Raw genomic sequence first — 24,654 nt, 5'->3', positions numbered from 1 at the left:
GCCTTATACACAGAACATCACACACACATATCACACGCACATCACACACTCACCACACACACAGCACCACACACAGCCTCACACACACACACATCACACACAGCATCACTCACACCGCCTGCAAACAAAGACCTCTGGAAGCAGATGTGCGCTCCCTGATGGCTCCCTAGGTCTGTGCCCAGCCTGCACACCACAGAAGGGGGCTCACCATGGTGACAGAGTATTTCAAGTGCCCTGTTAGGTCAGGACCTTCTGAAAAGTCTGGAAGTGGGAGTGTGGGGGGCAGAGTGTCATGAGCAATCTGCACCCTCTCCCAGCTGGCCTGGGCTCCTCTTCCACCCAGGGCCATCAGGACCCTAGGCTCCGGTCCCAGGGCGCCTGACGCCCAGCCCAGCCTCGTTGCCATGGGGACGGTGGGCATCCGGGCTGCTCCCCGCCCTCCAGCGGGCTGGGGAGCCTGGGGCTTTGTCGGGCTGGAGAAGAAAGGGGCTGCCTGCAGGCACCGCCCCGCCTGAGGGAGGTCCAAGCTGGAGGCAGGGCCGGTGTGTCCCTCCCCCGCTGGTGGCACCCGAGGCCTCACCCTGGACTGCCCAGATCAGCAGGGTGGCAGGGTCTCCTCCAGCCCCAGGGATCCCGGCTCTGCCTGTTTGCGTGCTTTCCCAGGGAAACGGTGAGTACGCTGGGGTCCGGAGAAGCCAGGCTTCCCGGTTCAGGAGGAGCCACAGCCCTGGGGGGGTCACTTCCCGGGTTCCTCGGGCACTGTGCGTGCCCCGGGGTGGCAGGCAGGACAGCACGTCTCTGTGTGATTTCAGGAGGAGGCTTCCCGCTTGCAGGCAGGGTCCCCATCACCCCTCAGCGCCCAGGGTCCGCGTCTGCCGGGAATCGTCCAGGATGTTGGCTGGACTCAGGCGTGGGGTTGGAGCTGTCCCCTGACCTGTGGTGTCTGGGTTTCCCCACACTGCTCTTCCCACGTCTTTTGAAACAGGTGGGAGGGGAGCCGGGTGTGTGCTTTAGAAATGCCGTTGCCTGAGGTTGCCTCAGGAACGCAGACCCCATTTCAAATGCTGGATTGTCTTTTTTTAGAACAATTTTGGAGAGCAGTTTTCGGTTCACAGCTCTGGAAATGGAGGGAAGTACAGATTTCCCATGCGCCCCGGAGCCATGCTGCCATCTCCTGGACTGGCAGCACCCTCTTTGGAGGGACACTTGTTACCGGTGGCAAGCCTGCCCTGACCTGCATAGTCACCCAGAACCCACACCTTATCGGGGTCACTCCTGTGGGCATGTCCTGGGCTTGGGACAGATGCCTCATGACACGTGTCTGTATTTACTTCCCTCGGAGCCCTCATGCCCCCGGCAGCCACGGACCCCAGGCTTTCTCCAGAATTTCTCCAGTTGGGAGCAAACAGGGTGTTGCCTTGCTGATGTGCGTTTAAGTTCCCAGCGATTTCCTTTCTCTCTCTCTTCCTTTCTTTCATTAGGAAAACCAGCCTAGCGTGGCCAGGGCACCAGAGTGGTGTGCATTCCCAAGTCCCTGGGGATGCCAGGCTGTCCCTGGCTCTTTGGTGGTATGGATCAGGACACTAGATGACTAGGGTGACATCCCAGGTCGGTGTCGAGTGAACAGAATGAGTGTGCGGACACGCACTCAGAGTCCATTGCAAACTACCACAGGACACACACCCAGCCTCAGAGTTTGTGCAGAAAGTGGAGCGTGTCTCTGCGGGGGTTCCAGCCGGTGGGGCGGCTGGAGCTGCTGGCTCTGGACACAGGGCCTCCTCTGGGCTGGGCGCAGAGACTCCCTCGGGCAGAGCAGGGCTGGAGCCTGTGTTCTCATCCGCACCACAGTGGTCATGAGGGCTCCTTCTTGGTGGTCTTGCTCTGTGACCTCAGCCTGCCCCTGGGGGGCCTCGCCCTGCTCTGGGCACAGGGAATAGAGCGGCTCACACATGTCTGGGGGCTCCAGGCAGGACACGTGACTGTGTCCCCAGCTGTCCAGTGGGGTTTTCTGGGGGTGAAAGGAGCCAAAGGGTGTCCTCTGTGCTGTGCGTCCCCGTCCCACTGCAGCGGCTGCCAGGGCAACAGGGACACCTCCCAAAGCTCGTGGACACCAGTTCTGCCTCAACCCCACAGCTTGGGGCCAGTCTGGGGTCTCCCACTTTCCCCCGGACATGTGGTGAGGGGCCCCCAGGGGCCTTCACGCTGCATGTGAGAGACCCTTGAACAGATGGGGCTGGGGCACGCCCATAGCTCAGTAGTCCCAGCCCACTCGGGCCCCCCGCCGTCTGTGTCTCTGTATATTCATGTGTGCATATGTGTACACATGAGTGTGCACAGGGGCCAGTATGACCTGTGACCCCCCACTGTCTGTGTCTGTGTGGGTGCATGTGAGTGTGCACAGGGACTGGTGTGTCCAGTGAGAGGCTGGGCGCCTGTGTGGGCAGCGATCTGCTCCAGAGGGACTGAGGGTGTCTCATCCCCCGGGCACTGCTGCCAGGCCCCAGACCCAGCGCTGCAGCCCAGGGCGGTGGATCCACCCTCCCGCCTGCTCGCCTGAGGCTCCCGCACCTACAGCCAGAGTTCAAATCCCCAGTCGCACTCCATTAACTGACCAGCGGGCGCCGAGCTCTCCTAAACCACCTACTGACCCACTGACTTCCTTTTTATATACCTCCCTCCCTACCTCTTTGCTGCCTTGTTCCAGAAGGGACCTGGTTCAGCTCAAGTATGCAGGATAGAGAAGTAGGTGAATACAAGGGAGAGCTGTGTGTTGCCAGGCAGAACTTGTGGGTGGCTGGTGAAGCCCTCAGGTGGGAGTCCGGGACTGAGGGCCATGGGGGTTCTGGATGTGGGCTGTCTCTTCCCGGTTGTGTTAGAGGAGCCCCCTCCTCAGCTCCGGATCAGCCCTTGTGAGGTGTGGGAGCCTGTGAGCAGAACTGAGGAGCCCGGGGGTCGGGGGCAGGGTAGTCTGTGGTCAGGAGCCCCTAAGTGACCTGGGGACAGCTCAAGGACAGAGCTGCCCTGCCCCGCCCTAGGACACGGGAAAGGCGCGTCCATTCCAGGTAGCAGCCGTGGCTGTCAGCCCAGAGTTGGACACCCCAGGTCCAGCCCAGCTTCTGCTCTGCTGGGGCTGCTCAGCCCCTGAAGGTCCATCCTCCTGCCGTCCCTCTGTCCCTTGGGTCCCCTGTGGGAACAGCCTAGCAGGAAGGTGAGCCCCAGAAGGCCTTTGCTTTGGAGGGAATCCCCATGGGTTTTTAGAGCTCCAGCTGGGGCTTTTATTATTTTTTTTTAAAGATTTTATTTATTTATTTGACAGAGAGATCACAAGCAGGCAGAGAGGCAGGCAGAGAGAGAGGAGGAAGCAGGCTCCCCGCTGAGCAGAGAGCCCGATGCGGGGCTCGATCCCAGGACTCCGAGATCATGACCCGAGCCAAAGGCAGCGGCCCAACCCACTGAGCCACCCAGGCGCCCCAGCTGGGGCTTTTAGAATGAGGTTGCTGCTGACAGAAGCTTGACTGGATAAATGAGAGTGGCCTTTTGTTTCTCAGTAATTAATTTCCAGTAAGCCCCTCCCCTTCCCCTCCTCCCTCCCCGCTTCTTTCTCACTGTGCTGGGGCTGCTGCGATCAGATTCCCACCCTTCCCAGCCTGAAAGTAGCGGGGCTGTGGGGTCTATACCTCTGGTCACTTGGGAGCTAACACTGAGCTAACACCTCATGGGAGAGGGCGGGGCGCATCTTGTACTGCTCCAGGCCGACCTGGGAGAAACCCAGGGTTTGCTTCTAGACGGCTTCAGTAAAGGAATATTGCAGTAGGCGAGTCAAGTGAGCATGCAGAAGTTATGTCTATGGTGCATGTAGCCTGTGAAGTGTGCCCCCAGTGTGTCTAAAGAAACTTTGCTCAAAAAAGAAAAGAAACAATGTTCGTACTTAAATTAGAAACACTCTCTTGTTGAAAACTACCAACCATCCTCTGAGCTTTCAGGGAGCCATGATCTTTTTGCTTGTGGAGGGTCTTGCCTGATGTTGATCTGCTGACCCATCAGGGTGGTACCGGCTGTGGCCTTTTCTGAAAATAAGACAACCCTGAAGTTTGCCACATGGATTGACTCTTCTTTCGAGAATGATTTCTCTGTAGCTTGTTAAGCTGTTTGATAGCGTTTTACCCACAGTAGAACTTCTTGTGGGTTTTTTTTGAAGATTTTATTTTTTTATTTGACAGAGAGAGAGAGAGAGTGGGAGGGGCAGAGGGAGAAGCAGACTCCCCTCCGAGCAGGGAGATGGATTCGGGGCTGGATCCCAGGACTCTGGGATCATGACCTGAGCCGAAAGCAGACGTGTAACCGACTGAGCCACCAGGCGCCCCAGTAGAACTTCTTTCAAAACTGGAGTCCATCCTCTCCAACCCTGCTGCTGTGTTACAGCTACGTTCGTGTGGTATTCTAAATCCTTTGCTGTCATTTCCGCAGTCTTCACGGCATCTTCACCGGGTGTGGATTCCATCTCAAGAAGCCACTTTCTTTGCTCATCCATAAGAAGCAAGTCCTCATCTGTTCAAGTCTGATCACGGGATTCTAGCAGTTTTGTCCCGTCTTCAGGCCACACTTCTGATCCAGCTTCTCCTGCTGTTTCCCCAACATCTGCAGTGACTTCCTCCACCGCAGTCTTGAACCCCTCAAAGCCACCCATGAGGGCTGGAATCAACTTCTTCCAAATTCCTGTTGATGTTGATAGTTTGAGCTCTTCCCATGAGTCATGAATATTAATGGTGAATCCTTTGCTGGATGTTTTCGACTGATTCTGCCCAGATCCATCTGAGAATTCAGTATCTACGGCAGCTAGAGTCTTACTAAAGGTATTTCTTAAAGGATGAGACTTGCAAGTCAGCATTACCTCTTGGTTCATGGGCTGCAGGGTGGATGTTGTGTTAGCAGGCATGAAAGCAGCAATAATCTTTTTTTTTTAAGATTTTATTTATTTATTTATTTGACAGACAGAGATCACAAGTAGGCAGAGAGGCAGGCGGAGAGAGATGGGGGGAAACAGGCTCCCCGCCGAGCAGAGAGCCTGATGCAGGGCTCGATCCCAGGCCCCTGAGACCATGACCTGAGCCGAAGGCAGAGGCTGAAAGCATTGAGCCACCCAGGTGCCCCTAAAGCAACATTAATCTTGTCCCTCTCCATCAGAACCTTGGGTGACCACGTGCAATGCCATGTAGCAGTAATATTTTGCAAGGAATCTTTTTTTTCCTGAGCAGTAAGTCTCAGAGTGGGCTTAACATATTCCATCAACCGTATGGTAAATAGCTGTGCTGTCCGCCAGGCTCTGTTGTTCCGTTGAAAGAGCACAGGCGGAGGAGATTAGCATGGTTGCTAAGGGCTGCTTTTCAGAATGGGCAATGAGCACTGGCTTCCACTTCAAGTCACCAGCTGCGTCAGCCTCTCTTGAGAAAGTCAGCCTGTCCTTGGAACTTTTGAACCAGGCGTTGACGTCTTTCTCACTATGGAAGTCCTAGGTGGCATCTTCCAATGGAAGACTGTTGCCTCCGTATTGAAAACCTGTTGCTTCGTGTGAGCGCCTTCGTGAATTGTCTCAGCCGGATGCTCGGGATCCCTTGCTACGGCTTCTCCGTCAGCACTTGCCGCTTCACCTTGCGCTTGTACTTAGAGACGCTTCTTGCCTCCCCTCTGCTGACTTCCGCCAGCTCCCAACTTGACTTCCGCAGCTTCCTCAGCTCCTCAGCCTGCACAGAACTGAAGAGTTAGGGCCTTGCTCCGGGGGAGGCTTTGGGCGAAGGGAATGTCGTGGCTGGTTTGAGCTTCCCTCCAGGCCGGTCAGACTCACTGCATGTCAGCAGGGAGGCTGTTTCATTCTCTTATGTGTTCACTGGGGTAGCACTGGTGATGTCCTTCGAGAACGTTTCCTTTGCATTCATAACGGGGCTTACTTTTTGGCACAAGAGGCCCAGCTTTTGGCCTGTCTTGGGTGTCAACAGACCTTCCTCACGCAGCTGAATCATTTCTAGTTTCGATGGAAAGTGAGAGATGTGCGACTCTTCCTTTCACGTGAACACTTAGAGGCCCTGGTAGGGTTATCAACTGTGCTAATGCGCATACGGTCATGTCTCAGGGAATAGGGAGGTTCTAGGAGAAGGAGAGAGATGGGGGGAGGGCCTGTCCATGGAGCGGTCAGAGCACACACAACAGCGGTTGAGTTCCCCATCTTATATGGCACAGCTACGGTGGCCCCAGATTACAGCGGTGACATGGAAGATCACCGATCACAGATCACTGTAACAAATGTGATAATAACAATCACGTTTGAAATATTGTGAAAAGGGCGCCTGGGTGGCTCAGTGGGTTGGGCCGCTGCCTTCGGCTCAGGTCATGATCTCAGGGTCCTGGGATCGAGTCCCGCATCGGGCTCTCTGCTCAGCAGGGAGCCTGCTTCCCTCTCTCTCTCTCTCTCTGCCTGCCTCTCCATCTACTTGTGATCTCTCTGTCAAATAAATAAATAAAATCTTTAATAAAAAAAAAAAAGAAAGAAATATTGTGAAAGTTCCCAGAAAGTGACGCAGTGACATGACGTGAACAAATGCTGTTGGAAAAATGGCGCCAGCAGACTGGGTCCAGGCAGGATTGCTACAAACCTTGCATTTGTAAGCAATGCTGTCCTTAAAACAAGGTGGACCACAGTGATTTTTTTCTTACAGGGTGGAAAAAAAGCCACAGACCCAGCAACCCCCCTCTGTGGCTGGCATCAGAGTGGTTACAGGTCAGGGATCACTTCCACTTGAGGCCGATGTCCTGTCCCCAGGGCCCCCTGTAACTGTCCTACTCCGTGGGCAAAGCTGTCAGACACCACCCTGCCTCAGGGTCAGAGGTCACTGGGCTCTGCCAAGGCAACCCCCAAAGGCTGCTTTCGGGTGCTGTGACTAAACCATCAAGTATTTTTAGAGCAGTTCTGCTTTTGTTTTGCTTAAATAAGGAGGTACCGTGAGTGCTCCCCTGTGGGACCCTCACTGCTCTCACGCTAGCGTCTGACACACCCCAAGCCAGGTGTGGCGTGGAGGGCTGTCTGCGGTCATCTGGGTCACCCGGCCGTCCTCAGAGCTGCCCGACCCACGGCAACATTCAAGGCAGTGCCCAACCTAGGGAAGGTTTTCTGTCTTTGAACAGAATCCAGTTTCAGTTTAAAGGAAACTAGAGAACTTTTTGCAAAAGTGTGTTTTCAGAAAGCAAAATTACACTCCGTGTCCCTTCCTTTTGGGTTTCTTAACCACATTTTTCCCCCAGAGAAATGTAGGACAGCTAAGTAGAAATTAAATTTTCCATATATAAACAGACATGGAGACAGCTGGCTCTGAGGCAGTTGCTAGAGGCTTGGAATCTCAAATGAGCTATGGAGGAGATGTTATCATCTTATTTTAAAATAAGTCGACTTTTCTCCCAATTGCAAATATAATAAATGTTCTTTGTAAAAATGTATATAGTACCGAGAAGCATGGAGAGGAAAGCGAACACCCCCAAAAGCTCAGCGCCCAGAGCTGGAAGGTCATGTGTCTGAGGGCATTTGCAGCGGGTCCCTGCTCCTTCCCTGGCTCTTGTCTGGGGCTGGCAGTCCAGGGGCCCCCCTCCAAAGCCCGTGGGGTCCCACCCTGTCTCCTGCCCGGCTCTTGCCCAGCTTGTGGAGAAGATGTCAGCACTGGACACTGTCCCACTCTGGCCTGCCCAGTGCCCCCAGTGCCCCACTGACCTGAGAGCCAGGAGTGGGCAGCCCCTTGGTCCTCAAGTGCCTCCCTCTTGCCACATGCTATTGTCTTTCAGAGCCGGTGCGGCATGGCCGCTGACCAACTGCATGAGGCTCTGGGCACCTCTGAACCCTGGTGTCCTCGTCGGTAACGGGACTCTCACGGCCAGGGCTCCCACTGGCCCTCCAGGCTCTGCACCCCCCTTGCCCCGTGCCCCTCCTTGCTCTGAACCCCCTACTGCCTACTCACCTCTCGCTGTCCTGCGCCCCCCCCCACTGCTGCCCTGTGCCCCCCTCACTGCCGGCTCACCTCCTGCTGCCCTGCGCACCCCCGCCAGCTACCTGAGCCCCTTCCAGCTGCCCTGTGCCCCCCCCCCGCCGCCCTGCGCACCCCCCTCCCCCGCTGCACTGCGCACTGTGCCAGTGGCCAGCCGTCCTAGCGGCGTCCTCTGCGGGGTCCTGCTTCACCTCCTTAGACACACCTTCCCCTTCTGGAAATGGGGCAAAGTGATGGTCCTGAGGCTGCTCCTCATTTGCTCTGTTTCTGTGTGGGCGTGGGGGCAGCGAGGCCAGGTCCAGATGGAGTAGGGAGGGGAGCAGTGGGCGCCGGAGGGCAGGAATGGCCAGCCTGCGCCCCAGAGCTGGGTGGGCACAGTGAGGGAACAGAGTGAGGTGGGCGGGGTGCACTGGGTCTTGTGGGGGAGCTCCGCGGCCTGGGGTCTCTGCTGCTTCCGCTTCTGGTTATGCGGAGGATCCCAGAACTGCCGTTTCCCTGGGCAGTTCACTGCTTCTCGTAAGAGTCAAGGGACTCCGTCGGCCTTTTTTTTTTTTTTTTTTTTTAATGAAGCTTTTTCTTTTGCAGTAACTAACTGTAGGCTCACATGCAGCTGTGAGAACCCCGCGGAGACTGTGTACCCTTTGCCCAGCCTCCTCCGGCGGTGACACGGTGCGGGTGACATAGTGCGGAACTGTAGTGCCCCGCCAGGGCGGGGAGGTCTGCACCGTGCAGGGCGGGGTCCCCTCCCGTGCCCCTGCGGGCAGCTGACCTGCACCCTGTGAGTACACTTGGGTCATTTCAAGAACGCTCAGCATGTGGAATTCGGAATGTTTTCAAACTGGCTTTTTCAGTCGGTGTTCATCTCAGGCGACTCACCCAGACTGTGGTGTCCGACTCCCTTCCTCTCCAGTGCCGACTGTGTCTGGGATGTGGCTGTGCCACGTTGGGTCCTGCACCCCTTGAAGGCCATCGGGTTGTTTGCCCTGCACGTCTGTGTGCGGGTCTCTGTGTGAACGCAGGCTGTACTTCTGGGGGACACACGCCGGGTCTCCTGCTGCGTCCGGGGGTGGTCCAGTGTGTCCTAAAAGAACTCGCCCAGCTCTTCCCAGGGAGGCTGTCCCACCTTAGTGCTGGGTCTGAGTGGCCCCATTTCAGTGCATCCTGGACCACGCCGGTGGGTAGCCTTCTTCCTGTCTGCCCACTCGGCAGGTGTGAGGGGAGCTCCTCACTGCGGGACTGGCTCGAGTCTGTTGACTATCTTGTGAGTGGCTCTTGCTCTTGGTGTCCCATCTAAAAACCCTACCCCACAGATCCCACAAGTTGTTTCCTAATTTTTTCTTGTTGAAGTTTCCTGGTTTGCAATTTACGTTTAAATCTATGATCCGTTTTGAGCTGGTGTCCGTGTTGGGCATGCGGTCTAGGTCGGGCTCCTTGGCTGCCTGGGGATGTCCCATCGCCCCAAGGCCATCCGTAGAAAGGCTGTTTTTCCTCTCTTTGAACCTTTGGTAACCACTCCTGCCCTTGGTGGGCTCCTGCTGGGTCCCCATTGTGTCCCGTTCACCCCTGGATCTGTCCCCTCAGCACCACCCCATGCCCTTTGCTGTGGCGACAGAGGCGTGGTCCCTCCTGGTTAGGCTGCCTCGCTTCCCTGGGGGCCTCTGTTCTTCATGTACATTCAGGAATGAGCCTGTCTGAGATCCACAAAAAGCCTTGCTGGGGCTTTGACAGAAACGGTATTAAGCTCATAGATCATTTGTGAGAGAAATGACATCTTTCTGTCATTTCTCTCACAAATCTTTCCATCACATCGTCGGTCTATGAACATGAACACAATATATCTCTTTTCTTGGACCTTTATTTCATCAGTGTGTTGAAGTTTTCAGCATGTGAGCTTAGTAAATGTTTTGTTGGATTTACATTTGAGGCTCCTTTTTAAAAATTAAAAAAAATTTTTTTAGCGTGAATGGCATTGTGTTTCTTAGTTTTTGGTGTCTACATTTTAAACATTCAAGCAGTTTTGATCTTATGTCTCTGAACTGCCAGATTCACTTGTTAACTCTAGTGGTGTTTTTGTAGATTCTCGGGATTTACTTTGTAGACAATCGTGTCATCTGCAAATATGGGCACTTCTCTTCCTTCCATTTGCTCTGCGTGCATTTTCATTCCTCACGTTGCCTTATTGCGTAGCTGGAACATCCGGCACTCTGATGAGCGAGGACAGTGATGTTACGGGATAAATCGCTCTCCCCAAAATTTGTATGCTGAAATCCTAAACCTCAGTGTCCCAGAACATGACCTCATTTAGAGACGGAACTCTTAAAGAGGTAATTAGTTAAAATGAGGTCATAGTTGTGGGCTCTAATCCAGTGGGACTGGTGTCCTTCTAAGAAGAGGAGGTGAGGACAGACACACACTGAGGGACGCCCACATGAGGACATGGGGAGAAGGTGGCCTGTTGCCCAGGCCAGGAGAGAGGCCTCAGGGGAAACCTGTCCTGCCCACTCCTGGATCTCAGACTTCTGGCCTTGAGGATGGGGCCAGGATGCATTTCTGCTATTGTTTCTATGGAGTTTTGTTAGAGCAGCTGGAGCAAACCAATACTCCCGCCCCCAGGGCCACGGAGGTCGGAGGTCGTGCTGCTCCAACTTCCTGTGCTAGTTCTGCCCATTCTTTAACCCCATCTAGAGCAACCTGTTGCACCTGGCTTCTCTTGTGAGCTTCACCCACTTCCCTGGTACATCGGTCGCTGAGTAACCTTCCGTATGACGAACATGGTTGCACACTTCGCTCAATCGTTCTCCAGTTGGAGGATATCTGGGTCATTTTCAGTTTTGTGTTATGATGAGTCGGGTTGCTACAGACATGGTGACCAGGTTTCTGTGTGGACAGATGTTTTCTTTTCTCCTGGGGAGAACCCACAGGTGTGGAATTGCTGGGTCGCAGGCAGATGTGTGCTTAACTTCGTGAGGAAATGCCAGGTGGTTTTCCAAAGCAGTTGTACAATTTTGCACCTGTCAGCACTGGGTCACTGACCCCTGCGTGCCCCACGTCCTTGCTGGCGCGAGATGGGCATGGTGGTGTCGCAAGGCTGTAGCTTACATCTCCCTCACGCGGGGGCTCGGGAGCACTTCCCTCGGAGCTCACTATCCCTTCAGATAATTTTTGAAGTCCCTGGTCTAGTCTGTTCCTCAATTTATTTTTATTGGGTTGTCTTTTTCTTTATTGAGTTGTAGGAATTTTTATATATTCTGTGCACAAGTCCTTTGTCAGAGAGATGTATTACAAATTTCCTTCCCGTCCGCGGCTCTGGCTTTCATCTTTTTCGCGGGGCCCCTGGATGAGCACGCGATTCTCCTGCTGATGAAGGTTGGTTTATCAAGTGTTTTTCTGCGGCTTTTAGGCCCGAGACATCTGCCTGCCTCGAGGGCGTGGGTGTTCCACCTGTGCATTTCTGGAAGCTCTAGAGTCCTGCTCACAGTTAAGACTTGGCTTCATTCCAAGTATGTTCGTGTGTGTGTGTGTGTGTGTGTGTGTGTGTGTGGTGTGAGTGATAGTTAAGGCTCACCTGTCTGTGTCATGTCCACGTGCTACAGCACAGTCATGAAGGACTTTCCTCTCCCAGTGCCAAGTGCCGCTGCCTTTGTAAAAACCCGACCAGCCACACGCATGTGATCGCACATCTGGACCCCCCATTCTGTTCCATTTACATCTCTCTAACCCTGTGTGACACCACCTGTCTTGTTTTAACTTAATATGCTTTCATTATTATAGTAATTATCTTGCTTAATAAATGAAATCATTTTACTTATTATAGAAACCCTGCCTGTGCTATTCTCCATCGTCAGACACTCATATCTCCGATTTTCCACCTTGCAAATACAGCTGTACTGTGGGACTAAGGACAGATGTGTGGAGGGGCTGCAGGGGCAGGGGTATGAGCATCTCGTGTCTGCTCTGTTTCCGTCGAGCCTCCAGGTCGCTGTCCATAAGGTGAGGGAGAGGGGTGCTCCTCAGCCACTGTCAGCTCCTTTTCACGCCTTCCTTCTTCTCTGGAGTAGCAATGCTCCCACCCTATGCTCCTCTGCTCCTTGTGCTCCCTCCTGTCCTCATCCTCCCCTGTGCTTGCTCGTGCTCCTTCCTATCCTCACTGCCCCGTGCTCCCTCTGCTGTCTGTGTTGTGCCTGTGGAGCCCCAGCCTATGTCTTGGCTCTGTGCTGCCTTTGCCATGGGGACAAGCCATGAGAAGAAGTGGAATTTTTAAAATTTGTGTCTTCATCATGGTCATATAAAAATTATTAAATTTAGGGGCCCCTAGGTGGCTCAGTGGCTTAAAGCCTCTGCCTTTGGCTCAGGTCATGATCCCAGGGTCCTGGGATTGAGCCCCACATTGGGCTCTCTGCTCAGCAGGGAGCCTGCTTCCCCCCACCCCCGCCTGCCTCTCTGCCTACTTGTGATCTCTGTCAAATAAATAAATAGAAATCTTTTAAAAAATTATTAAATTTAAAAGTAGACAATATGGTTACATGGTTAAAAAAACAAAAAGATCCAAGAGAGCTCTCACTCCCACCCTGCTCCATCCATAAGATAGCCGTTTTAAACAGTTTTTAAATTTTTCAAACTTATGGAAAAGATGCAGGAATTCATTTATCAAGCATCAATAATTTGCCCTGTTTGTGCTTCCCCCACGTAGAGAGGGAGGCACGTTTTCCCAGAAAAGCTGGCAGAGCTCATAACTAGATTGTCTGGCGGCCAGGTACTTCATACCATTCTAGTGACCAGCTGTGTCTGCCCATGAGGAGGTCTGGCCACTCTGCCCATTAGGTGCTTCTCTGTGCTGATCGGGAACCACGTGGTAGACCCACTGGCTCCCTCCAGGTGAGCCTTTGTTGTTTCCAGCCTTGCTCCTACCTGCCCTGTGCAGGAACCACCTGGTACCTTGCTGTTTTGCACCTGGGCAGGTATGCCCAGCACCAGTTTCCAGAGTGATGAGTGCTGGGCCAAAGGGCAGATGTCCCCTTCCGTCCCACCCGCCATCCTGTGGAAGGGTCTTTGCTAACCTGATGCGGAGAGAGGGCACTTGAGTGTGGGCTGTAGCTGTCTCATCACATGTGTGTGGCCACTTAGATTTCCTTACCTTCGAGCTAGCTCTTCCTGACCTTGGCTCTAAGCTATCAGTTTCTGGATCGTTCCTCGACCCACTCATCCCTCACCCCGCACCCAGACTCAATGACAGAGGGGACTCATCCAATGGGGGCCAGCCATCGGAATCTTTAAAACACAAAACTAAGGGCGCCTGGGTGGCTCAGTGGGTTAAGCCGCTGCCTTCGGCTCAGGTCATGATCTCAGGGTCCTGGGATCGAGTCCCGCATCGGGCTCTCTGCTCGGCAAGAAGCCTGCTTCCCTCTCTCTCTCTGCCTGCCTCTCCGTCTACTTGTGATCTCTCTCTGTCAAATAAATAAATAAAATCTTTAAAAAAAAAACACACAAAACTAAGCCATTTTGCAACAAAACCAAGTGTGGGTTGAGTCGAGGCAGCCCCACGCATGTAAACATCAGACAGACTGCTCTGTGTCTGGGGACTGTCTTTACCACCCTCTGTCCCTTGTGCTGCCTCAGTGGTCACCGAGGAGACAGGGAGCTTTCCAGGACGTGAAATGCTGGAAGAACAAGATTCTGAGAGAAGCAATGTGGCTCGTGGTCCCACACAGGATTGCTCCATCCATGGAAACACTAAGTGTTGAACTTAAAAGCCTTTGATTCTGGAATAATTCTACATGTGCAGACAAGTTGAGGAGACAGTGCAGAGGGCCCTTCTTCCCGTGTTGGCACCCACATAATGGGCTCCATTGGCCCAGAAGTGAGCTGGCAGAATACCACAGACTATAGACCATCGGCACCCAATCTGGGATACAACAACGTGTTCAGTAAACATGGAATTTTAATGTTGTTTGTGCCTAGAATTCTACTAAAAGGCAGAAGAAAGAATTTGGTTATCTTGATATGTTCTGTTTACAAAGAAATAAACACTTTAATTCTCTATGTGTTTAATGAGGGGCCAGGCTGGAAGGGCCACATGGCTCCTGTGGCTCCCGTGGTCCGGGGCTGGGTCCTGCGGCCCTGCCTGCTGCCAGGGAGGCCGGGAGCCAGCACACGCGATCATGCCACTCTCCAGGAGCAAGTGGGAGCCATACCACTGTCCCAGGGTCTTGCGCTCCAAGGAGTGCAGAGGAAACAGTGACGAGGGACCATGTTATGCTGCTTAATATTCTATATGATGAAAATGCTTGTTCTTGGCAAGTGTGTTCCTTGTTGGACAGCGCCACCGCCCAGGTAGAGTTGTCCCCTGCCTGATACGGTCCAGCCGGGCTGCACCCCACTCCACTTTTAGTCCATCACCTTTTGGGTCATGACATCTGAGCTGCTGCCTCCTTAGGCCATTTCTGCGCAATGGGACTCTGGGCCCGGGTCCTCAGGTCTCGGTGGGGTCTCGTCGCCAGTCTCCTGGCTCGGGGATGTCAGCGGGCAAGGGCCATGCTGGGGAAAGGTGTCAGGTGTGGCTCTTGCCCACTGGAGCAGGAGGCACCTGGAGGGGCCACCTGCCACAGGCCAGGCCTTTGTTCCTTGCATCCCGTCTCCTTTCCATTTTATGACAGAGGACTGCGGCCCTGAGGGTTCTCAGCCCAAGAGCCTGGATGTGAGCCCAGGTACCTGGGACACCAGCCACCATCCTGTCACCTGCCAGTGGGGCAGTCTGGAGTCCTCTGCGGTGGCTGGAGGCCAGAGGGTAGGCGCTGTGCATGCTCACCGGGGTCCTCACGTCCCTGGAGGGAGGTGCACCTATGTCCGTGCACACGGCACTACCCCTGTGACCTGTCCGTCCCCGACTTCCTCATAGACTTCCTCAAATCTGGGGTTAAGAGGAGGATTATCTGGAGGTGAAGTGGGTAGTGTCAACAGCCTGATCCCCTCACCCCCAGACAGCCGAGCACAGGAGCATCTTTGCTGTGCAGACACCACCAGCGAGGGCATGGAAAAGCCTCCATTGTGTGCCCCGGCGTGGGGTAGGGGGGACAAGGCAGGTCCGTGTGCGCTGGAGGAAGGCCCTCGTTAGCGGCTCTGGTACTGACTTCCTCATACTCGTGTGTTCCTTGTGTGCGAGTCGCTGTTCCTGGGGGACTCTATGGTGACCCCTGCCAGCAACAAGGCCACCAAGGTTCAAAGAAATCCCTTGTTTCTAAAGAAGTGTGCAGGGCGGGATGAAGTGGCCGCTGCTGGAACCAATGCAAGAGCTCATGCTCTGAGCTTTGTAGGGTTTGGCGTCTTCGTGCATTTACCTTCCTGGGGGTCACGGAGCTGCCCCGTGACAAGGGTGCTCTTCTGACCATGCACGGACCCCCTCTCAGCTAGGGGACCCCGCTGCTTAGGGCTGCTGGGCCCCCTGAGGGTCCCAGTGTTGTGTGCCCACAGGTCTGTGCAGCCCACGAGGCGAGGTGGAGGAGGCAGGCAGCGGCCTCCATCGCCTCCACCCCCGGACGGAGCTGTTAAACCACCACAGGCCGTGGTGCAGAGGCTCACGGGGGCCTGGACGGCTCTCCAGCCAGTCTGGCTGCATTTTCACAGAGGAGGCAGCTGGGGAACCAGTGAACTTGGGTGTGTGACGATGCGGAAATGCGAAGCCGCAGTCTTTGGTGACCTGTGTTGCAAAACCAGCAAAAGGAAGTTGTGTTTTGCTGTTGCCTGAAGTCAGCCCCGGGCAGAAGCGCACGCTCCCAGGGAAGGCAGGTGAGTGGTGCTAGCTCCGGGGTCTTCGCCAGCCACCAGAGCCTGTGTTGATCCTCCAGGGGCCACTTTTGGGGACAAGGATGCTCTGAGCAAGAGCGGCTTGGGGTGGTGGCTCCGAGGCCGGAAGCGATGCAGTGGTGGGTGAGTGGCACGTCCATGCTCCTTTGGCTCTCGGGTGCCCGTGGCTTGATCTGTGAAGAGCCAGCAGCAAGCGTGCCATCGGTTGGGACAGCACTGGCTGTCGTCTGGGGTGCCTTGGACTCCTGCTAAGATGAACTGAGCCCTGGAAGGGCCGGGGTCTGAGGCTGACCCACATCAGGGTGACCCCCACGTGGGCCCAGCCTGCGCACCTGTCACCGAGGCCCTGGGCAATGTGGGTCTTCCTTTACCTGGGCTGAGGAAGGGTGAGTGGTCCACATGGTCGCTAGGGGGCTAGGCCTTCCCACAAAATGTGTGTTTCTGGAAGGTTCCTCTTCAGTCAGATGCAGTTGAGACACTGATGGGGCTTGGCTGTAGTGGTTACCGGGGAGGAGGACACCCTGGTATGCCCATAGCACCGACTCCAGGAGGGGGATGGGGGCGTCCTGGGTGGCAGCGGGGTGGAGCCAGATGCCACCATGTTCTGTAGAGTGGGGGTGCGTTCAGGGGCACAGCTGTACCCAGAGCACTTGGCTCCTGGGACCATTGGGGCTTGCAGGCAACTGGCTGAGTGCTTGGCCACTCCTGAAGGAGAGGAGACAGAGAGAGCTCTTGGCCTTGGCCTGCACACTGCCCAGCTGGGCCCCACTCAGACCCTCAGAGCCTGACAGTTCGCTAGGGCTAGGCGGGGCTGGGCGGGGCCGGTGCTCGGGGAGGAAGTGGTTTGGCTCCAGCTGGGTGTTTGCAGGAGGCCAGAGGCCCTGGTTCTGCTCCTTGGGTTTGACGTCTGTCTCCCCACAAAGGCCAGCACCTCTGAAAGTTCAGGGGCCCCGGAGCTGGACAGGACTGTGTGCTCTGACACCCAGAGGCCTGATCCTTGGTTAGTCTATGAAGGCCAGAGCTCAGATGGGGGGCTAACGGAGGCCTTGAGGACACATGGGGCTTTGGTGTCCTGAGCCCAAGAGCCCAGGGACTCAGAACAGTGACAGGGGTGCAGCTGCTGGTCTCAGCTGGGAGGCTAGGAGCACTGGCCTCTCCACATCCTTCTAGGTGGGCTCTCATGACCCCCACTGACAGATGAGCAGAATGAGGCACCTCAGTAAAGGGGGTGATGTGGAAGACTGTGGGACAGATGTGAAACCAGCCCTGAATGGAGCATCACTCACTTGCACAGTCCCCTGGGCCCACGGCTGGGAGACCCATCCTGGCTCCAACCCCAGCGTTCTACCTCCTCTGTCTCCAGGTACCCGTCTCCAGATGGCTGGGCTGATTCTCCTTTTCCCTGCTTCCTCTATCTGTCTGGGACACTGTTCCCTCTGCCTGGGACGCTGTTCCCCCCGCCTGGGACACTGCTCCGTCTGTCTGGGATGCTGTTCCCACTGCCTAGGATGCTGTTCCCTCTATCTGGGGTCCCTATCTGTGATGGTTGGTCACCAGATAGGCATGCAGTGAGGAGGGCGGTAATTAACCTTTCCAGTTGGCTCTGGGGGTTCCGATGGGCCCCCATGAAGCCCACGTATGCCCAGGACCTGCGGCTATAGCCCCTACAAGTGTGTGGCTTTGGGAGGTTGAACCTGCAGCCTGGTCTCCCTTTCCCGCAATAATCTAGTAGGTCACTGTGCAGTCCAATGAGACTTATACTCGAGGGGAGGCATCCCCCAGGGTGGCAGTGAGAGTGACCCCAGGCGGGGGTCTGGGGGCAACAGTGGAAGTGTATGTGCGGAGCTCCCCACAACCCCATGGCACTGACACCTGGGGTGGGCAGCGCCAGGTTGCATGCACACAGGCCAGCCCTGGGAGCATGGTCAGGATCTCTGTGCAACTGGAAGCTTTTGGAAGGTTCTTGTCTGGTCGTTTCACTAGGTCTTCTGGTGAACATCTCAGACTTAAGCAAAGGTGAAGTTGTGTGGGGAGCCCGGGGCACCAGCAGTTGGCCTGGGACCCCTGCCCCATACACGCAGCCCAACAGTAGGTCACCCAGCAGGTCTCCAGAGCTTCGCAGGCCCGCCCAGAAGCAGCTGCGGCTGCGGCACAGCTGGTTACCGTGTGGGGACCTGTTTGTTCATAGTGGACAGTGATGCGGCGCCTATATTTACAGTCCAGGTGATGGCAAAATAAACGCAGAATCGGAAATACAAATAAAGCACACGAGAATGAGAGTGTTAACAGTAGAAAATAAAATTAGGAAGAAAAGAAGAGCATTAAGTAAATGTAAAAGTGAAAAGATTAAGTGGAAGCAGCTCAGGTGGTCAGTTTTGCAGGCCCACTGGTTCCGTGCACGTGCTGCCCTGTGTGCTGTGAACCCTCATGCCATGCAGCCTGTGTGCCGTGCGGCCCTGCGCGCCTACGTCCTTTGCGCTGTGCACCTGCGCACCGTGCACCTGCGCGCCGTGCAGCCCCATGCGCATGCATCCTGCGTGCCGTGCTCCCGCGCACCGTGCACCTGCGCGCCGTGCAGCCCCATGCGCATGCATCCTGCGTGCCGTGCTCCCGCGCACTGCGCACCTGTGTGCCTGCAGCCCCATGCGCGTGCATCCTGCGTGGCCTGCGGCCCTGTGTTGTCCCGTGCGCCTGCGGCAGCTCTTCTGTCATGGCTTCTTGTGGAGATGCAGTGCATTTCCGGGCTTGCTGTCTGGAGCTTCTGGTAAGCTAGCGTTGAGCGCACAGAGTAAGTACTGTGCCCTGGCGCGGCCTCTCCAGGTCCTGCAGGATGGAGCCGGTGACAGGGACCTGGGAGCTTTCAGCTGTGTCAGTGGCTGAAGCCCACCAGCCTGGCAAGCTGTCCTGGCGGTGTAGGTCTGCTGGGCTGCCAAACAGGTAGGATGTGGGCAGTTCGGGACCAGGGCTGTGCCTGCCTCAGGCTCTGGGAACCTTTGCAGGACAGTTATTTCCCTTTTTAGGCAGGAGAAAACTGAGTTTCAGCAAGTGCAACTTGTCCCTGTGGCCTGGCTGGTGAGTGGTAGCAGCCCATCACTCTGGAGCAAAGCCTCAGGCCAGCTGCTCGATCACCTCCCCGCATCCACACAGGAGGACCCATGATGCCCCTGTTCGCTCTGGGGAGGGTGGCACGTGGGGGTGCCGCATGGAGCATGGGCTTCAGTCTATCTCCTTGGGGTCTGTGTCAGCGCCCCTCCCTGCCCCAGTCCCTGCTCTGTTCGAGCTCCACCTCCCCAAGGGCCAGGTCCTCGTCAAAACGCGAGTCTCAGGGGGGCGCCAGGGGTTTCCAGGGTGTGCAGAGGAAAGGCCAGGGCCCAGGCAGGCAGTAAGTTCTAGGCATTTCAATCACCGTTGTCTTAGCCATCAATCACACAACTTCTGATGAGAATTTTCTAAAACACATTCTTTTTTTGAGCTGTTCATTGGTGGTAGAGTACACGTAACATAAAATTTGTCGTCCAAACAACTTTTTTTTTTTAAAGATTTTATTTATTTATTTGACAGAGAGAGATCACAAGTAGATGGAGAGGCAGGCAGAGAGAGAGAGAGGGAAGCAGGCACCCTGCTGAGCAGAGAGCCCGATACGGGACTCGATCCCAGGACCCTGAGATCACGACCTGAGCCGAAGGCAGCGGCTTAATCCACTGAGCCACCCAGGTGCCCCGTCCAAACAACTTTTAAGTGTCCAGTGGCAGTAAGTGTTTGCATGTGGTGCCGCCGTCCTCACTGTCTGTTTCCAGAATGTTCTATCTTCACAAACTGAGACTGCGTCATTAAACACTACTGTCCCCCAGCCCCCGGCACCGCCATCCACTCTCTGTCTCTGTGATTTGATGACTCCAGGGACCTCACATGGTATCTATCTGTCCTTCTGGGATGGGCACTCAGCCTCGTGTCCTCAAGGCCCGTCCATGCTGTGGCAGGTGTCAGGATGTCTTCCCTCTTGAGGGCTGAGGAATGTTCCATCACCAGTATGTTCATGAGCTGTATATGTGTCCCCTGCCCTGGCCGCTGGGGCTGCATCCCCCACTAAGCCCCCCGTCCGCTGCTGTGAGGAATACTGCTGCAATTGGGGGTGGGGTGCATGTATCTATTCAATTCTCTGCTTTCAGTTTTTCTGCGAGAAGAGCATTCTCGAGGACCGGGTGTTGGGATTCGGTATTGGAAAGACAGCCGCCTCTCTAAGAAAAGGTGCAGCTCCCCCCAGGAGCCCCCACCGGGGCCATCCCGCCCACAGGCCGCTGCCCACATGGGCATCCCAGCGCCACAGGGGTAGGGAGCGTTTATATCCTTTTTGGTTTTCTATAACTTCTAAGTTTACTAAAGAGGACGGGTCACTCCATCAGCTGTTGAAGGCGTGGTAACTTTAAGCGATGGTGTGAGCTGATGAGGGCATCCCAGCACGCGGGGATGGCGCTGCGTGGGTCTGCCTCCTTTTTTCTGTGCTCAGCATGCCCTGCAGCCTGTCCCCAGGTCCCGCCGACCCCGACCGCATCCCAGAGCGCATGGCACCCCACCGTCAGTGCCCATCTCCATGTGCTCAGCAGACAGGGTGGAGACTTCAGGCTGAGGCCCCAGGACAAAGATTGTGCTTCTGGAGCCTGACCCTGGAGCGCAGCAGCTCCGGGTCCACAAGCCTTTCTCACTGCTGCATGGCCTCGTGGATTCTGCAGCCTTGTTTCCCCCCCGGACCTGTGTGCAGGTACCGCAGGTACCTCTGGTGTATTTTCAGGCTTGTTCAGGTGACCTATTGCATGTGAGCCGTCACTCGAGCGTGGTGGGGAGAGAGCAGCCCACTAAGCACTGTCCTCTCTCACAGTCCTGAGGCTGGTGCTGATCAGGGTGGGATAATTTCAGAGGCCAGCGGAGGTGGCTGCTGTCGGTAGGAACCATACAGGGTGCCAGGTGCCAGGCAGCAAGAGACAGGAGGGTGGTATTTCTAGTCTGTGTGCTGCCAAAGCGAGCACAGGAGGTTGGTATTTCTAGTCTGGGTGCTGCCGAAGCGAGCACAGGAGGGTGGTATTTCTAGCAGGGGTTCCCGTGTTGCTCCCAAGGAGGGGACACCTGGCAGCAGGTGGGGTGGGGCCATGCTCGGCCTTGTGGTCCATGCGCAGGAGCGTCCCTGCCTGTCTCGGGCAGCCACCGGGCAGTGTCAGGGCTCCAAAGCCACTTACATGGTCCAAACACTCTGGACGTTTAATTTCTCCATCCTTTTCAAGTACCCGAACCTCCCCCAGGCTCAGTGTTAGGGCTTTGATGCTGGGCTGTGGCACCCTTGGGTGTCAGGGGCCTTGGGCCCTGGCTGTGTCCTGCTGTGTTTGTAGCTCCCCTGCAGTTGGGAGCTCAGCTAGGTGACTCAGCTTTTCTAAGGTGAGAGCCAGGGCTGGGTAGAGAAGGCTGACCACAGCTCCAGAGTTCCTGTGCTCACACCCACCCCCACAATGGCCCTGGATGTGGCAGTGTGAACCAGGATCAGCCTTGGCTTCCTTGTCTGAAACACAGGACATCGCACACCTTGGTGTCTGTGAGAGAGTATCCAGAAGTGCTGAGCACACCTCCTGGCACATGATGTGTGTGTGCGTGTGTTACGGAACCACGTGTGTAGGTGTGAGCATGTGTGCATTGTGTGTTCCCTTCCCAGTGCCCCCTGCTCCCCTGTGCGGTGCAGAGGGCAGGTGGGAACTGGGCTGGCCTTCCCTAGTGCTGACCTTGGACTTGGAAAAGCAGCAGGGAGACCAATCCCCAGGTGAACAAGGCCATGGACTGCATCCCACACCTTCCTGAATCCGATTGGGGGAGCAGTGGTCTCTGTTGTATCCCACACTCTGCTCCCTGTGGGATGTCTTTATGTTGAACTTTGGGCTTTCCCATCTGACTGAGCTGGTTCTGCCGCCCTTGGAAGAAGAGTTGGTCATGGCTCAAGGTCTCCAGGGGATGGGTGCACCCCAGTCCTCTGGATGAGAATGACCATGTGGGCAACAGGGCTGCCAAAGCTTCCCCAGGCTGTGGGGTACCACCTGTGCTCTGCCTGACCCCTGTCCCTTCTGACACTCGCGGGGAGGGTCCTGGGTGGCTCAGTGGCTTGAGCATCTGTGTTCCACTCCAGTCGTGACCTCAGGGTCCTGGGACTGAGCCCCATGGCTCAGCGGGGAGCTTGCTCCTCCCTCTCCCTCTGTCCCTCCCCCTGCTTCTGTGCTTGCTCTCTTGAGCTCTCTCTCTCTCCAATAAGTAAATGAAATCTTTTTTAAAAAAATGGCACTTGGGGAACGTCAGCTGGGTAAGTTGGCTCACGCCTGAGGCATCGCCGTCTGGGCTGTATACTGAGACGGAGGACGGCACACGTGCAGAGCACAGACCCGAGGTGCGACACGTGTGTGTACCCGTGACGCAGTCTCCCTGGTCAACACAGCGAGCCTGTCTGTGGTCTCTGACCACAGGTTCACATGCGTCTCCTGGAACTCTGTGTAGTCAGAAAGGCGGGTGTGTACCTGGTCTTGGGCGGGTCGGCATCTGCCGCGCTCAGGGCTCAGCATTCAGCAGAGCCTTCTCGTGTCCCCAGCGTTTGCTAGAATTCACCCTGAAGCCTTTGGAGCCTGGAGCTTTCTGTGTGGAAAACTACTTACAGACATTTCTCGTGCCCTGCGTTGGTTGAGACCCTTGGCTCTGTGGGTTTACAACTTCCGTTGACGCAGGAATGCTGTGGTCTGTATTCCGCAAACACTTCCCGCCACTCCCCTGTCCGGAGTCCGGTTACGCCTGTTTGCTGCGGGACGTTCGCTCACATTGCTCTGTCCGTCTGTGTGTGCTTCAGCGTAGATGGTTCTGTCGCTGTCCCCCCAGACCTGCTCGTTGTCTACAGCATCCGGACGTCCCTCTCCTGCAGGCCTCGAGCTCTCGCTGGAGGCTTTCCCCTCTGGAGGCTAGAGGTGCGGCTGCCCTGGCTCTAGCTGCTCTTGAACGCCGTTCGGGGAGCCGTGACGCTGCTAGGAAGCAGGTGGGCATCCTGGGACCTGAGCAGAGCTCCCCATGGGGTGGACCGTGCCCCCCCCCCCCGGTGGGGCCCAGCTTTGCCCTGCCTGTGCCTGGCCACTGCTGTTCCTCCAGCGACTCCTGCTCAGTCTGATGGTGCCCTCCCACGTGTGCCAACCATCTTCAGGAACCCTGCAGGCCTCGGCCCCCTGACAGGGCTCTCCTGCCGGTGCTCTGCCCGTGACCTCCACCTCCTTGGTCTCCTGTCCTGTCCCTGGGGTCCATGTGAGGCTGGATCCACGCAGGAGCGGGATGCGACGGAGGGTGCACCACTCTGGTTTCCACCAGTTGGGGACGCTGTGCTTCGCTGTGTGGTGGGGGCGTGACCAGAAGCAGGACCCCTGGGGGTTGCCAAGGCTCCCCTGGGGCCAGACACCGCACTTGACACACAGAGGCTGAGCGTGGGGCCCGCATTCCAGTGGCACGTCTGCAGGGCTCTGTCGTGTCTGCATGCTGGGACCTTGGGTTTACCTCCTGTGCTATGAGAGGAATGCAGTAAAGCAAGTACTTTCTGTTTCAAAACCTTCATGTTTCTCCCCATGAAGCTCATCAAGAACAGGGCAGGGGCCCGTGGTGCATGTGCCTCCTGCTCTGGCTTTGGGGCCACTCAGAGAAAGGTCCAGCCCTGAGCAGTCTGGCCCCACAGGAAGGGGGCTGTGCGGCAGGTGTCATAGGCGGAGTCCATGGTCCCAACGTGGAGGCAGCATGCCCGGAGGTCTTCCTGCCTGCGAGGCACCGAGGGGCAGGCTCTGGACACCTTTATGGCTCTGTGTGAGGGCGAGATGGATGGTTCTTCAGCCTGGTTTGCGAGGGAGGAGGGGAGCGTGTGCAGAAGCTGTGGGCTGCTAGGCTGGTCGTGGGTGTGAACCCTGGACACCTGTGTTTGCAGGTGTCAGGAGGGAGCTCGGTGGGGCCGGGAGGTGCCCTCTGGCCCTCTGCACACTGGGTGGGACTCTACCTCCCCCAGGAAGGGCACCACGGGTGGGGATGGTCAGTTCTGGCCTGGAGGTTTGGGCCAGACCCCCAGAGTTGTCCCTATGTTCTGGCAGGAAGCCATGTGATCCATCTGCCTGTGGCCTATGACTTGTCCAGGGCTGGCCACGCTGGGCGGGGCCACGGAGATGCCCTTCCACCTTCTGCCTTTGGAGCTCGCTTGACACCCGGCCACCCCGGGTGCCGGTGAAGGCAGCTTTCATGCTCCTGTCATGTTGTTTCAGGACCCCTGTGTCAAACCTGCTGGACAGGAAGGAGATTTGCAGCCAGCCTCCCAGCCCCACTCATGCTTACCGCCTGAGGCCGCCAACCCAGACCCCGCACACAGCCCGCAGGGAGCCAGGTGTGGAGCCCTTCCTGGAGACCAGGGTGTCAGGTGAGTGGAGTCAAAGGAAGATTCTGGAGAATGTCGATCTCTCCTGGCCTCACCCCCCTGGACACTCCCACAATGGTTCTCGCCTCTCCCGTGAGGGTGTCCAGGAGAGGTGGGCCGTGAAAGCAGCCATCGACTCCAGGGCACTTTGTGGGGGAGGGGTGGCATCTGGGACAAAGCCCTGGCCTCCCTGGGCCGGGGTCTCTGGACAATGTGGGTCACAGTGATGCCATTAAGGGGTCCTCTCAGAACCACATCCCTGGGGCAGAGCACACAGATGACCGGCCCCCCGCACTCACCACAGTTATTTCTGTGGGTGTAGTTTAAACGTGTTGTGCAACAGGGGGCTTCATGCTGTGGGATTCCTTCCCTCCGTCT

General features: G+C 56.2%; 1 protein-coding gene across 4 annotated transcripts in view; it reads left to right on the top strand.

Moving 5' to 3' along the window:
* Nucleotides 1–577: 577 nt before the first annotated feature.
* Nucleotides 578–24,654, top strand: part of FGD3 (FYVE, RhoGEF and PH domain containing 3) — a 50,039-nt gene continuing 25,962 nt past the window's right edge. The window contains exons 1-2 of one of the 4 annotated variants that reach the window (XM_047699898.1): nucleotides 578–670; nucleotides 24,128–24,279. The gene's annotated coding sequence lies outside the window, so the exon portion shown is untranslated. Of the gene's footprint in view, nucleotides 671–15,709; nucleotides 15,807–22,704; nucleotides 22,876–23,501; nucleotides 23,682–24,127; nucleotides 24,280–24,654 lie in introns of those variants that run through there. The other 3 variants (XM_047699896.1, XM_047699897.1, XM_047699895.1) reach the window with 3 other exon arrangements.

The sequence above is a fragment of the Lutra lutra genome, chromosome 13 (genome assembly GCF_902655055.1).
Source record: "Lutra lutra chromosome 13, mLutLut1.2, whole genome shotgun sequence".
Taxonomy (NCBI): Eukaryota; Metazoa; Chordata; class Mammalia; order Carnivora; family Mustelidae; genus Lutra; species Lutra lutra.
The sequence above is the reverse complement of the archived record's forward strand: the minus strand, read 5'-3'. Positions and strand labels throughout refer to the sequence as shown.